This window comes from Pelecanus crispus, chromosome 3, assembly GCF_030463565.1.
Source record: "Pelecanus crispus isolate bPelCri1 chromosome 3, bPelCri1.pri, whole genome shotgun sequence".
Classification (NCBI taxonomy): domain Eukaryota; kingdom Metazoa; phylum Chordata; class Aves; order Pelecaniformes; family Pelecanidae; genus Pelecanus; species Pelecanus crispus.
The window spans coordinates 34,983,227-34,996,043 of NC_134645.1; the positions used below are offsets into that span (position 1 = coordinate 34,983,227).

General features: G+C 38.8%; 1 protein-coding gene across 3 annotated transcripts in view; it reads left to right on the plus strand.

The window, feature by feature from the left end:
* Positions 1–12,817, plus strand: part of ESRRG (estrogen related receptor gamma) — a 378,341-nt gene that overhangs the window by 213,935 nt on the left and 151,589 nt on the right. The gene's annotated exons all lie outside the window — the stretch shown is intronic.

Genomic DNA, 12,817 nt, shown 5'->3' on the forward strand with positions numbered 1-12,817 from the left:
CCCACTTCGGAGCTACCTGGCGGAGCGTCTCCGGCGAAAAGCCCCGCGGCGCCCGAGCGAAACCGGGCGGGCTGAGGCTGGCGAGCGGCTCCTCAACTTGATCTCAGCCCACAGCCCGGATCCAATATTAGTATATCGCGGGAGCTGTCACCGATTCATTTTTCTTCATGTCGAGCCGCTTACGTGGCTCTGCCATCGTATTAACGCTGAGGGTGACAGTAACGCCGAAGAAAAAAAAAAAAAAAAAAAACCAAAAAAAACCCCAACAAAACCCGAGCTAATAGCCAGCGTCGCCCTAGACGCAGGCTGTGGGAAGGCTGTATTGCGAGGTGACAGTGTATTATAGGTAGATGCCCACTAGCTGTCCTTACTGTCTGCATATTGCATTGCTATTTGTAATTAAGCCAGAGATGAAAAGTGAATTGCGGCGGTCGCGGATGGGTGGAATAACGCTGGAAGTAACAAATAGCCTGGCTCGCAGGAACACAATTTGGGAAGGGGAGGCAGGGAAGCCCGCTGTAACGTTCTGGGATAAATTAAAGGAAATAAACAGAGGTAGGGTGCTCTCTCAGATGTGCTTTATAGGTCAGTGCACTGTGAGCTGCTGTATAGTGTAAGATAGCTTCATAAATGTAAGAACGCAGTTTCCACAGCTTTTACTAAGTGACATGTTTCTTTATAAAATACATAAAAAGACTTTAAGTTTTGGATTTTTTTTTTTTGGTGGCTGTCCCATCCCATTCCCCCCCCCCCCAAAGGAGCTTTCTTGAATTTACTTTCTTACAGCTAATTTGAATGATTAGTTTAGATAAGCTTCTTAGAGTAGATGCATTTAAATGAAATCGGGGCACATGTCTTTTTGGCTCTGGTGCAAGATTCAAACTAATTTTTTTCTTCCTCTTGGCTCAATTAAAAGTCATCTAAAAACACTCCCAATATATTGTCTGAGCGTAGGGTTTGACGCACGTGTGGTTGAGTGGACACAGAGAAATACCTAACGTTCAGAAACATATCTGCTTCTCTGTCTCAGTTAATAAGCCCTAGAGTTCTACACGTTATTAATATTCATAGTAATTGTGTTTTGACTATATATTGTCACATGCGTATGCACGTACAAAATAAATATAGTAGTTTTTGTGGTTCTTATGCTATGGATGAGGGCAGAGAGGATTCGAGCTAAAAATTGTCCGAACATTTTGGGAGTGCACGGACATCTGTCTGACCATCACTAGGTATGCTTTGATTTTAAGGCAGAGCATGTTAAAGAATGCAATAACTTAAAGCCAGCTGCAGCCTTGGCTTTTTGCTTTTTCAGCAATAACAATAACACTAATAATTACTAATAGTTAATAAGCTAACAGATGCAATAAATATATCTGCTCATTTTGACATATGTGTCAGTTTAATCATTCTAAATGAATCGGTGCGTTCATAACATGAAATCTCCTTCAACCTCTGATTAAAATGTAACGTTGACTAAAGGATTATAGAGCGGACTTAATTTTACTGACTGTTTTAACAGTTGTCACAGCTGTTGGAAGAAGGAAAGGCAATTGAAACGCTCCAAAAAAGGGGGGGGGGGAAGGAGGAACGGGACTAGTTTAGTAAATTTAAACATGATCTCTGAATGCTAAACATAGAAAACTGAGGAGATTTGTAACTCCAGAAAGCTTCTGTGCACTATGTACGTTTGCCCTTTGTGGCTCACTGTGTTTCATTAATTTGAATCCTCAGCAGTTTCCCTACTTTCTCCGTTTAAAAATGTGCAACAGCGTTTAAACGTGAAACAAATTCAGCTGTTACAGTGTGCGCAGATTTTTGTCTTACAGTGCAACAGATAAAATACACAGATAACGAAATAAAGATTGTGTAGAATGGCTGTAACGTTTAAAAAGTGGACGTAGGCGTCACATCGTGTGAATACTTCAGTGCAATGATGGTCGGTATACGCATTTTTTATTTTTCTAACCGTTCTCATGTTGCAGTGTGGGAATGGTCTGTGGAGTTGCCGTGTGAGTCTGTCTGGGTTATGTTTGTGTACGATGAATATAGTAAGTGTGTGTGTATCCGCAGATGCATTGGCACGTAAATGTATATATTTGTGTGTGCACTGGTGTGAGAGGTGATTACATGCTAAACGTAAAAAGAGTTTATGTCAGTTTCACTCTTCTTTAAAAATATTTTGGCATAGCTTCTAATTCCCGAAGAATGTATTTTCCAAGTGTCTTTCATTTGTAAAGGGAGGAAAGGGGTGGACTGAAGAACGCTTCTTTGTGAAGTGGGAAGCAGCACTTGATTCCCACTCCACGGTTGCTCCAGGCTGTCGAGATCTTTAACCTCATGCGTTTGTCTTACTAGATAGCTATTTAAAGTTTTTATTAAGAAATGAAGCCCAAAGTTAATATTAAGTCAGAAGGCTCCGGGCCTCCGTACACGTACCCAGTGTGTAGCGTGGCACGCAGCCCTGTGTTGTGAAGCCAGCCCCCAAGTGTGGGTGAGTGAGCAGGCTCTGCCTGTGTTCCCCCCTTGGGCAGCAGGCAGGCCTTGGGCCGTTCTTCCTTCTCTGTTTCTGGTCGTAGGTCTCTGCTTTTTTGGTTTTGACAGACTGCTGGCAAGTTTTTAAATCCTGCAGAAAGTATAAAGGGTTTGCGCTGAGATGCCCATCTGACAGCTTTTCATTTACGGGGGCTTGCCCCTCTTCTAGTGATGGTTGCTCATTTTAATGTGTTTATGGTTGTGCTCTTTTATTTACTGAGCCTGGTGCGTTGCAGCGGTAATTAACCCGTGTTATTAGCAAAGCCCTTGTGGATATCCATTAATTCTCTTGAATGGCTGATCATTTTTTCTGTACTTTTTCTCCCCCCATTTTTTCCTAAGGCACGCTGTCCTTTTTCTAACAGTCCTTAAGCTTTAGCATTTCATACAAATTTCTTTTTAAACTGAGGCAGGTAGAAGGGCACCATCCCCACAGTTCCATAACAAAAAATAACTATTGTCTTAACAAACTGTTTTCAAAGATGCTAATGGGAAGCAAAACAACTGGGAGAATCTGTAGGGAACAATTTATTTAATTATTATTTTTCAAAACACATGCTTAATGATAAGAAAAGAGATAAGAATTTCCTTAGCCTTTTTCTTTTTTTTGTGTAGCTGCATTAGCTGTTGTGAATATTTTAGCGTTCATATTTTAATCAGATTTCAACTTAGTTAATAGCACTTTGGGCATTTAAAAAATATTGAGCCAGCAGAAAAATACTTCTGCTTGCACTGCTGAGAAAAGATAAGGGCCGCCTCATTAGCCAACCCTACTTTTGCAATTAATTTCAAATACATGGTGCTATTCATCAAATACAGAAGGTAACTTGTCCATGATAATATTTAACAATACTTGAAGCCTACTTTGCTTAGAGTAGCTAAAAAGTATGATATGTCTATTCTCACAGATATGTCAGTCCATATGCTATGCTGCTATTTCTGTATGTTACAGAGTGAAATTATGATAGAAAAATTATGGTGTAAAAATAGGAATTATTTATAAGTGACATGATTATTAATTTTACGGAATCTTTTTGAAGGACTGAGCCTTGACCTGCAGGGAGGTTGCTTGCACCCCTGTAGAAGTGTAAGTAGGAATGAAAAAAACACTTATTTGAACCTCTCAGGGAAGTATTTCAAATAATTATCTTTTTGCTTAGGGTAAGTGAAATGCATAGGATAAGTAGGAAAAAAAAATGGGAGGAACTCTTGCTCCTATTGAAGCTTAAAGTAGCCTCTGTCTGTAAGCTAAGCTGTGCGATGGATTCTTCTTCATAGCAAATTCATGGAGGGAAGAAACAATAAAATGTTGATCCGTTACAAGTGCACATGAGCCTCAACGCTACCAAGCTCTCTAGAGGAAATCTGTGATTATGCCAGGCCAGTTTGTTCAGTTTTTATCTCTTTTACATCCACTGGCCTTGTATTAAATTGTCATTGTCCTAAAGCACATGAGAGAGAAATGAATTGCATTTCTCGACATGCTCTGACAGTGAAATATTTAGCCTCTCTGTCTCCAGTCATACTCATATGTATGTTTGATAGTGCAGGGATGACACCAACAGTCGCTGCAGCTTGACATTCCACTTATTACATGTTCTTTTACATTTTGTGTGTCCTCTTTTACTTTTAGGCTTGAGTTAGGTAATCATACATGCATACGGTCCTGTCTGTAGAAGCATGTATGTGTGTGGTTTTATGTTTTATACATTTGCATTTTACATGGAAATCCTCTGTCTATGCACAGCAAGTTTTGGATGCAAGTACATATATATGTATGCATGTGTGTGTGGCCAGGTATATAGTGTATTCCTTATGCAGTTTGTGCAATGTACGTCTATTACTGTGTGTACACACAGAGAAGTGTATACAGTAAGTATATGTAGAGCTATATAACTTCCCTCTATGCACTTGCTTGTGAAAAACCTGCTGCTTCCATGTGTTTGGTTTTTTTTCTTATCCATGAGAAGAGAGCTGGCCAGCAATGTAGATAAAATAATTGCACCTGATTTTAGATCAGATTCTCCATGTAATCTAGCATTTTCTGTATTTGTACTCACAGTTTTGCATTTAAAAGATGCTGTATTTTTTTAATAAAAAATTTCCTCTTCCAAGTAATTTACATGACTAATATTTATTCATATGCCTGTGAGTTTTAGCTCTCAATGAGAGAACTCTTTTTTCAGCTACATGTGTCCTTGGACACACGGTTATGTTCACACCTAAAGAATATAATTATATTTAGGGGGGGAAGCCTCCTACACGTGGTCATTAATATAAATCGTGATGTCCTCCGACAGAAATATAAAATACACATTCCATTTTGATGTTCCTTAGTCCTCACTGAAAATCCTACAGTTTTTTTGTTACAGTTTGCTTGTCCAGAAGTAAAAAGACTGTGAAACATTAAAGGAAAATATTAAACTGAATTATGTACTGCTATTTCAGATAATACTACTTAATTCTTATTTTTAAGGGATTCTGTTTTGCCTTTTCAGTAGCACTTTGGAGAGTAACTTCGATAGATACTGTAGAACGTTGCCTTTTGACATGTATGTCTTGTGAAACAATTTATGTATTTGCTATGTTACAGCAGCTTTAAATCTCTTGGTTTTGTTTACATAATGCTTGTAATGTTTTTCAATTAATTTGTATTTCCTTCAAACAAAGAAGGGCTTTGCTATTCCTTAATATAGCAGGTTTGCATTAAAGGGAATCTTGTCTACTTTCTAATTATCTTCCCCTTTTAAGGAGCATACCTTTTTAATCAGAGTATCATTTCCCATTTCTTTTAAAATTGAAATAAAATTTAGTTTTTTACTTCAGCTTCCTAGACTTGCTAGGAAAAATCTCTGTTAACATCGTAGTGAAAGTTAGGGCAATATAGGTACTTTTATGGAGTGTAAGACAAACATATGCTGCTTTTCTTTACTGCTGAATGTCTAATTCTTACCATGGGTCACCATTCTGAATTTGTATGAAATCTAGATGGAATTTTCTGATTTAGATCAAAATAATTTACAAAGCAAACCAAAAAATACTATTAGAAATATAAATCTCATATTTTTCATGACATTAACACAGAACATTAAGCATGAAATTGGAGTAAGGTCTCCATATACTGCAGAAAGTTAGTATATCGTGGTGTATGAAATAGAGGTTCCTTTTCCTTGGTCTAATCAAGCCATTTATGATATACAGAATTGTGCAAATTTATTTATATGATAACCTACTGAAATATGATGAGTTACCTCAGTGCACGTGAGGATAGTCTAAATATATCCTTTTATCATGTATTGAAAATTATATTCCCTTTCCCTGAGTAAAACCTCTTTGCAGATTTGAGCTGCAGTCTTAACGTGGGAGGGCAGATTCTCCTAAAGGGTTGTGTTCTGAAACCAAACTTTATTATAAAGTGATTTGAGGCTTTTTAGGATATTACTCTGTAGGTTAGCGTGGATGTCTCTGACTCCTCTGTATCTTTTCATGTTGCTCTAAGTGAAAAAAACCCTGCACATCTCCTTTTCATCATTTTGATTGGAACTACATACCATATGTAATGTGTTTTGGCAGCACTTATCTAGCCAAAGAAAACAAATTAATATTAGCCATGCTGAGGGGTGTCAGAAGTATCACAGATGTGTCGATTTAGCTTTGCTCCATCACACACTCTTTCCTTAAACAACTGGTCAAGCTGTCGCAAAGCGTAGTGTTGGCTACAGCGAGATTCTAATAGGTGTGATCAGAGATTGATGGCTTTGGCAAGTTAGAATGAGAAGATGATGTGGAGTTGCTGTTGCTTGTTTTGAGTGGCCTCAGAAAAAAAATAAACAAAAAAAAAAAAAGGAGGGAAAAAAAAGATTAAAAAAAAAAGTAAAAATATAACTTAAAAATTATAAGGCAGCCCTGCCCCCCGCCCCGTCAGCTATACGTTAAACAATTTAAAGTCCTGCAGATGTAGAGATACTGGCAAGTCCAATGAAAAAATCTATCTAAAATGTAGTGCTAACTTGTTCCTGAGCATTTCTGAAATTCCTTCCCATATAAAGGTGCCAGGACAGGTGGGGAGAGGAGGAGGTGGCTTGTTTTACTCAGTCCATCCTTATCCGTGATATTGCTGCTCTTTTCGCTTTTCCCCCTATTTCTGCATTTGTTTCCGGAGCTATTTTTGGAAGAAACACTTCTTTTAATCTCACACGTGAATATTTTTAAGGAAATACAAGATGGGAAAATCTGATAAGGAACAATAGTTAACAAAACGGTGAAATCGTACTCCTTTATGTATTCTTAGCTGTGCCCTTTGTGTAGCCAGTTAGTGGCAATTTGTAGAATTCTCCACATATTGAAAATGCAACAGAGAAAGGATCAAGGAATTTTCTGTGTATTCCTTATTTACTTGTTAAAATTCTTTTTTCTGTCTTCAAATTGGCTGCAGGATTTGGCTCCTGTCTGGATGAATGCCATGTCCTTTTATGTTTAAGTTGGTATTTTCTTGCTTAGATTGACTGCGATATGCTCGGTTGACAAGTATTAATACTAAAATGGTTTTCAGAGAAATTAATTTCAGGAAGTCTGTGAGATTTTCTTTAGTACAATATTTTACCCTTTTTTTTAAAAAAAAAAAAGGGAGAAAAAACATCTAGTACAAGTAAGAGCTAAAACTCGTGTGTCATTTTAAAAACAAACAGATTTAGAGTGTATTTCCAAAAGCAAATGCAAATCGATGAAATAATCTTTGGAGAATGGTAAAATTCTTACAGCAAAAAGTGGTGTTTTTTTTTTTTCTTTCCCCCCGCTGTGGTAGTTTAACATTCCATGAATGGAAGGTTTCCTCTACTAAATTTATATTCACTTTTGCAGCAGTGAAAGCATGCCCTGGCGATGTTCTCGTAGCAGCCGTTAACGTGGCGGGACAGATTAGGTGTTTTGAAGTGGCATGAAAGGCCATGTCTTTAACCAACTGTTCCCGTGAGCGTTGAAGGGGTGTAAATCCCATTCCCCAAAACTGAGTAGAGCTCCCGGGCACCCCGTCGCTCCTCTGGCAGGAGGTGACGGGGCCCGGTCGGTGCTGGGCGATATTTAAAGAGCTGAGCAGCCGCTGTCGGTGGCTGACATCAGTATGAATGACACCTGTCCCATCAATCACCAGGCCGCGGTGTCACAGATGGAGAAACAACCATCGGCTGAATTACCCGGCGCTGCACACTTGGCTTAATTCAGCTCATTGTTCTCCCACAAATCTAGAGGATGGCTCGCTCCGCGCCGGGAGCCCAGACAGAAGCACACGATGGGCTCAGGTGGTGGCACGTGCCTGCCCTTTGCTGCTCCATCGGAGGTGTTCAGCAAAAGGCTCTCGGTGGGCGGGGGGTGGCGGGAAGGGGAGCTCCGCGCAGGGACCCGAAGCTTCAGCTTCCAAAGGCGGCCGTAATTAATCAAGAGCTGAAACTCAGGATTTCTCCCGGCGTTTCCAGAACTTTTCATTTAGCTAGCCAAAAGCGCCCAGCACACGGCCAGGTTAACGTTTAACTCTTCAAACACTAGGTTGTAGCTGCCATTCTGAGAAGAATGAAGGGAGATCCTGCACGTATTTCCTATGGCTGTGCAGTAAGCAAAATCTTCAAAGCCGTGGCCCTTCTGAAGTAGTAGATCTTTTATTATTCCTCAGCAGTTAGCGCTGAAAATGCAGTATCCAAGACACTGAATGAAAAGGAGAGTTGCTGAGAGGCTTATGTAGGGGGGAGTGGTGGTGTTTGGTTTTGTGGTGGGTCTTTTAATGAGAGACGAAGGTGGGGTTATGGGAAATCACGGTCTTGTTCTGGACAAAAACAGTAAAGGCATTTAAATGCCTTCAGACACTGTAACCATTTCCTTCCTTTCTTCCTTTCCTTCTTTTTCTTGCCCCTTGCAAATCAGAGACAGTTCTTGGAGGACAGGAGAATAAAATAAACAAAAAAGCAAATAGAAATTATTTCTGTGCTCTTAAGTCCTGTGTCAGGTATGTTTTGAATGCATTTGAATCCTACTGCTTCCATGCTCTTTTCCAAGTAGCACCAGGTAAAAAATACCTGTGAAATACTGAGATGAAAGTGATCATTCTTAATTCACAAAATCCCCCCCCCCCCTTTTTTTGTTTTTCCTCCCCACATCCCTTTTGTGTTACGTGCTATAGAATGGCTCTATTTTTGTCGTAAGCTAATTCACTGCTCGTGTTTTTGTTACAACTACTGTCAAGCAGAAAACCTGTAGCATGCCAGAAACAGGCTACAATATATTGAAGACACAGCTTATGTTTGATTGTGTGTAAATACAGTTAGTTAGTTGGGTTTATCTGATAGCCTGGCAGAAAGAGAGAGGAGCAGTACAAACTGTTTTCAGTAACTGTGCTGTTCATACACCTGATAAGATTGAGAGTGCTTTCGAACTACTGATATGCTTTGAATAAGAAAAGAATAATCACATCCACTGGCACCAGCTTATCGGGAATGAAGTAAAATGCCAGCACTTTTACATTAGCAAAAGTAAATGTTTTAGACACTTTGGGCCTTTTTTCCATTTAAATTAAATAGCAGGGTGCTTTTGAGTGTGCTGTAATGAATGGAAGGATTTATTACCTTGACAAAATTACAGGTGAATATGTTGAGAGAGGAGTCCTTGGCAACAATAACAGCTCTTTTGATAAGTGGCTACATCTATTCATGCTTTTGGTACAGAAATTCAGTAATTTTATCCTCTCTTGCTCTATGGAGTGCAGTGGCTAACTTACACTGTGAAGAACTGCACAGTGTAACGTAGTTGTGCGTTTTGTAATATACTGGCAACACGTTTGAAATTCAGCACGTTACACAGCTGTTCATAAAATAATGCTTGATCATTTACTAGTATGTTCTCTGCCTTCAGTTGCTGTGTATTTTTGTGTTCGAAAAAGAATATATCTCAGAGTCTTTGCTGGGAAGGCAAGGTATGATTCATCATTAACTTACCCCGGCAGGCATGAAGCATGCTCGGATGCACTATTATCTTCTCAAAGTTTACTGATTTTTATTTTTATACCTTCCTCCCGCCCCCCCCCCCCCCCCCCCGGTTCTTTTTCTTTCACGTGCCTACAATTAATTTTGGGATATTCAAATCTGATGGATGATAGTGCAAGAGCAGATTTGATTGATTTTGGATTATTATTGATTACTGTCAATGAGATCACTGTGACACTCTGAAATCAATGGTATGTGATTAAACCAAGGCACCGCTGTTCTACGCATTAGGCAGCAGTTGGGAATTTAGGAACTGAATGTTCACAAGCTATAAATTGAGAAAATGTTCAGATTTAAATAGCCCTTTGTTTGGCATTTACTCACCAAAATATGTTTCTTGGGAAAGTTAGTTTTCCCAAGTGCAGGCTTTCAGTAAAAGAAAGGTCATTGATTTAAGGTTTATTAAATTTTAGCTAAAAACAACTGGCTCCATTTGGGTGTAAAATAATTTAAGTACTTACTGCAGGCAACCTTCATGCTTTAGAGCTGTTGCTCAAAGGTTTCATTCTTCTATGAAGATGTCAACTGTAAATATAAAAATGCATCACTGAAAATGTAATGGTTTAAAGATTCAAACTGAAATAAAAATTCCTGCCTGGGGAAAGCACTGTAATCAAAATGAAGTAGTCTTAACTTTTTTTTCTGTGGAGGCCATACTTGAAAAGAGCGCTTGAAGGCAGCAGGTAGCAAGCTTGGTAGGGAATGCCAATATTTATTTATTTATTCATTCTCCCCCACAGATGATGATAGCCTAGCTTTGGAATCAGCAATGCACTTCAGCCACTAATACTAGACAATAAGTAAGCTGCTGCTGCTTCTGAAATGTGGTAACCTGGCATTAAAGTCAACTTTACAATTTGGCAAAAACCCCACCTGGCCATATTAAAATCCAGCTTTCTGAAGCACTTTTATTTCTGAAAGCTTTTTATGTCTTTTTATATCTTTTTAGCATATATTAATTCTGAGGAGCAGTGGCCTGGATGTACACTTGATGGATGACTGGGGCGGGGCTTCTTCCCCCCCCCCCCCCCCTTTTTTTTTTTCCTAATTTTTTAAAAATGTGTGATACTTGCACATTAGGTAATGCTGGAACAGGAATACTGCAGATGCAGTTGTTTGACAAAATTACTGTGGTGGTTTTGTACCATTGTTAGATAAGGTAGCGGAGATTTTCCAAGGTATGAAGGACAGCCTGCTGCCAAGCTCTTGCATCTGTCTTAAGAAATCTTTCATTTTTAATGGTAGTGGCCTGATTCAAAACTAAATGGAAAGAATGCCATCCATTTTAGTAGATTTTGGATCAGTCTCTATAACTGATTTAAAAAATGACTGATTTGGTAGTATTTAAAAGAAATCAATGAAGAAATTTGCACCAGTATAGAGTTGCCTAAAGGAGTGTGACCAGGAAATACTAAGATTACCCCATAATATTTTCTGTGTGAGCTTAAAAGCAGTGTTGGCATTACGCCAATATCTTCAGTCTTGTGTTGACTGAAGAGGACGTAGAAACCCTTCAGATGGAGATGGTAAGACAAAGTGAGACTGACCCCTTTTTTTCCTTGGTTTTACATCTGAATTGCAAGAGAGGTTGAAATGCTGAATTTATGTAAAGATTGATTGATCTTGGTTTGTTTCGGCTGATGAATTTTGGATGAAAAGATGTAAAATGGAATACATATGTCTGCTGGATGCATATTATCTTCCTATATAGGCAGAAACACCTTGGTTTCCCTGGGCAGAATTAAAAAGTCACAAAGGATGGTCATGGTCATTCAGGATGTCTTTCCCCATGAGATGCAAAATAAATTTTAATAGATGGAGAATTGCCTTGACTGGACTCCAACCAACATTTTATTTATGAAAAGTTTCATAAAGTGTTTAAGAGATACAGGAACTTGGCTCTTGGACAGAAAGCATTTTTCTACTTGTAGAAAGAAATAGGCCAAGATGGCACAACAGGTTAAAGGAGACAGCTCACTCTCCAAACGTTCTGATGCTTCTTTATGTTATTCTAGTCGTATAAAGAGTACCTTAAAGTAGGTATGAAAATAGTATGTCCTGCCCTTCATTTTAGAGACTTTTCAGAGTGCAAAACTTTGTTGTAGATAACAGTGCCTACATGTGAGTCTCTGCGTTGGTAAAGTTGCATGTGATTTTTATCCCTGATCTCAGTGCACAATTTGCATCGATGTGTTTGCCAAACAAAGGGTTTCTATTGTAATTGGTTTTCCTTTCCTTGATTTTCTTATTCTCTCTGGATATGAGCACTGTGAAATTCCAGACCCATTCCTTTAATCACAGATCACCTTTTTGTCTCTGGTAAAGCATTCAATCTTCTGTAGAAATGAAGGCATAGGTGTGTTTTACTGCTGGGATCAATGGGAGGAAGATCTGACTTCATGGCCTTTTTTTTAGAAAAAAAAAAATGCTTCAATGTATTCATTGGCATTGTGATTAAAAAAAAAAAAGCTGTGTTCTAGAACAGTAACATTTGAATTTCACGTGAAAATACATTAAAGGAAGTTGCTTGGAAAATCTGCAAAAGCCTGTTTCTGTAAAGGTTGAAAAAAGGATGCTTTATCAACATTCAGTATTTCTGTTAGAGCAAAGCCTATTATTTTCTTAGGCACAAAGGAAAAGGTGAGTTACGTAGCATATATTTATAAAGGTTGTGTCCATGACATTTGTCTCTAAGATTTGCTGTCTGGAGAAGAAGAACTAGTAAAGCTAGGTGTGAGGATTAAATATAAGCACGTGCACTTAAACACCAACGTTAAGTTTTGATCAGTCAGAAATAGCAGAGTAAGGAAAATTGAGGCATGCGTGTCCATTCTTCCCTTTTACAGTTTTTGCACAGCAGTTGGGGTTTTGTTTCCACTTTAGTGATTAGATTTTTGTTGAAGCTGGTGAGGATCGTCTCAGAGCAGCACAAACCACAACCCATCAGCAGGCTGCTAGTCAGCAGCAGGTGTGAACAACATAAAACAGGATTAACACTGAACCAGAGTGTGCACTAAAAACAGAACCCCTGCCTTGGTTTTACAAGGGCAGTAAGACAGAAGCACTCTTGTCGTGTTTACTAAACAGTGTTCAGTGGACTATGTAAATGGCTCTGCTCAGCTGCAGAGAAATAAGTGCAAGAATTATTATGTATTTTGAGATTTTTAAAGACACTTTTTCCTCCTTTAGGAGTAGACCTCAGTTAGTGTTGAACCGGAGGCATAGAGGCAAATGTCAAGGTGTTCAAAGTTAGT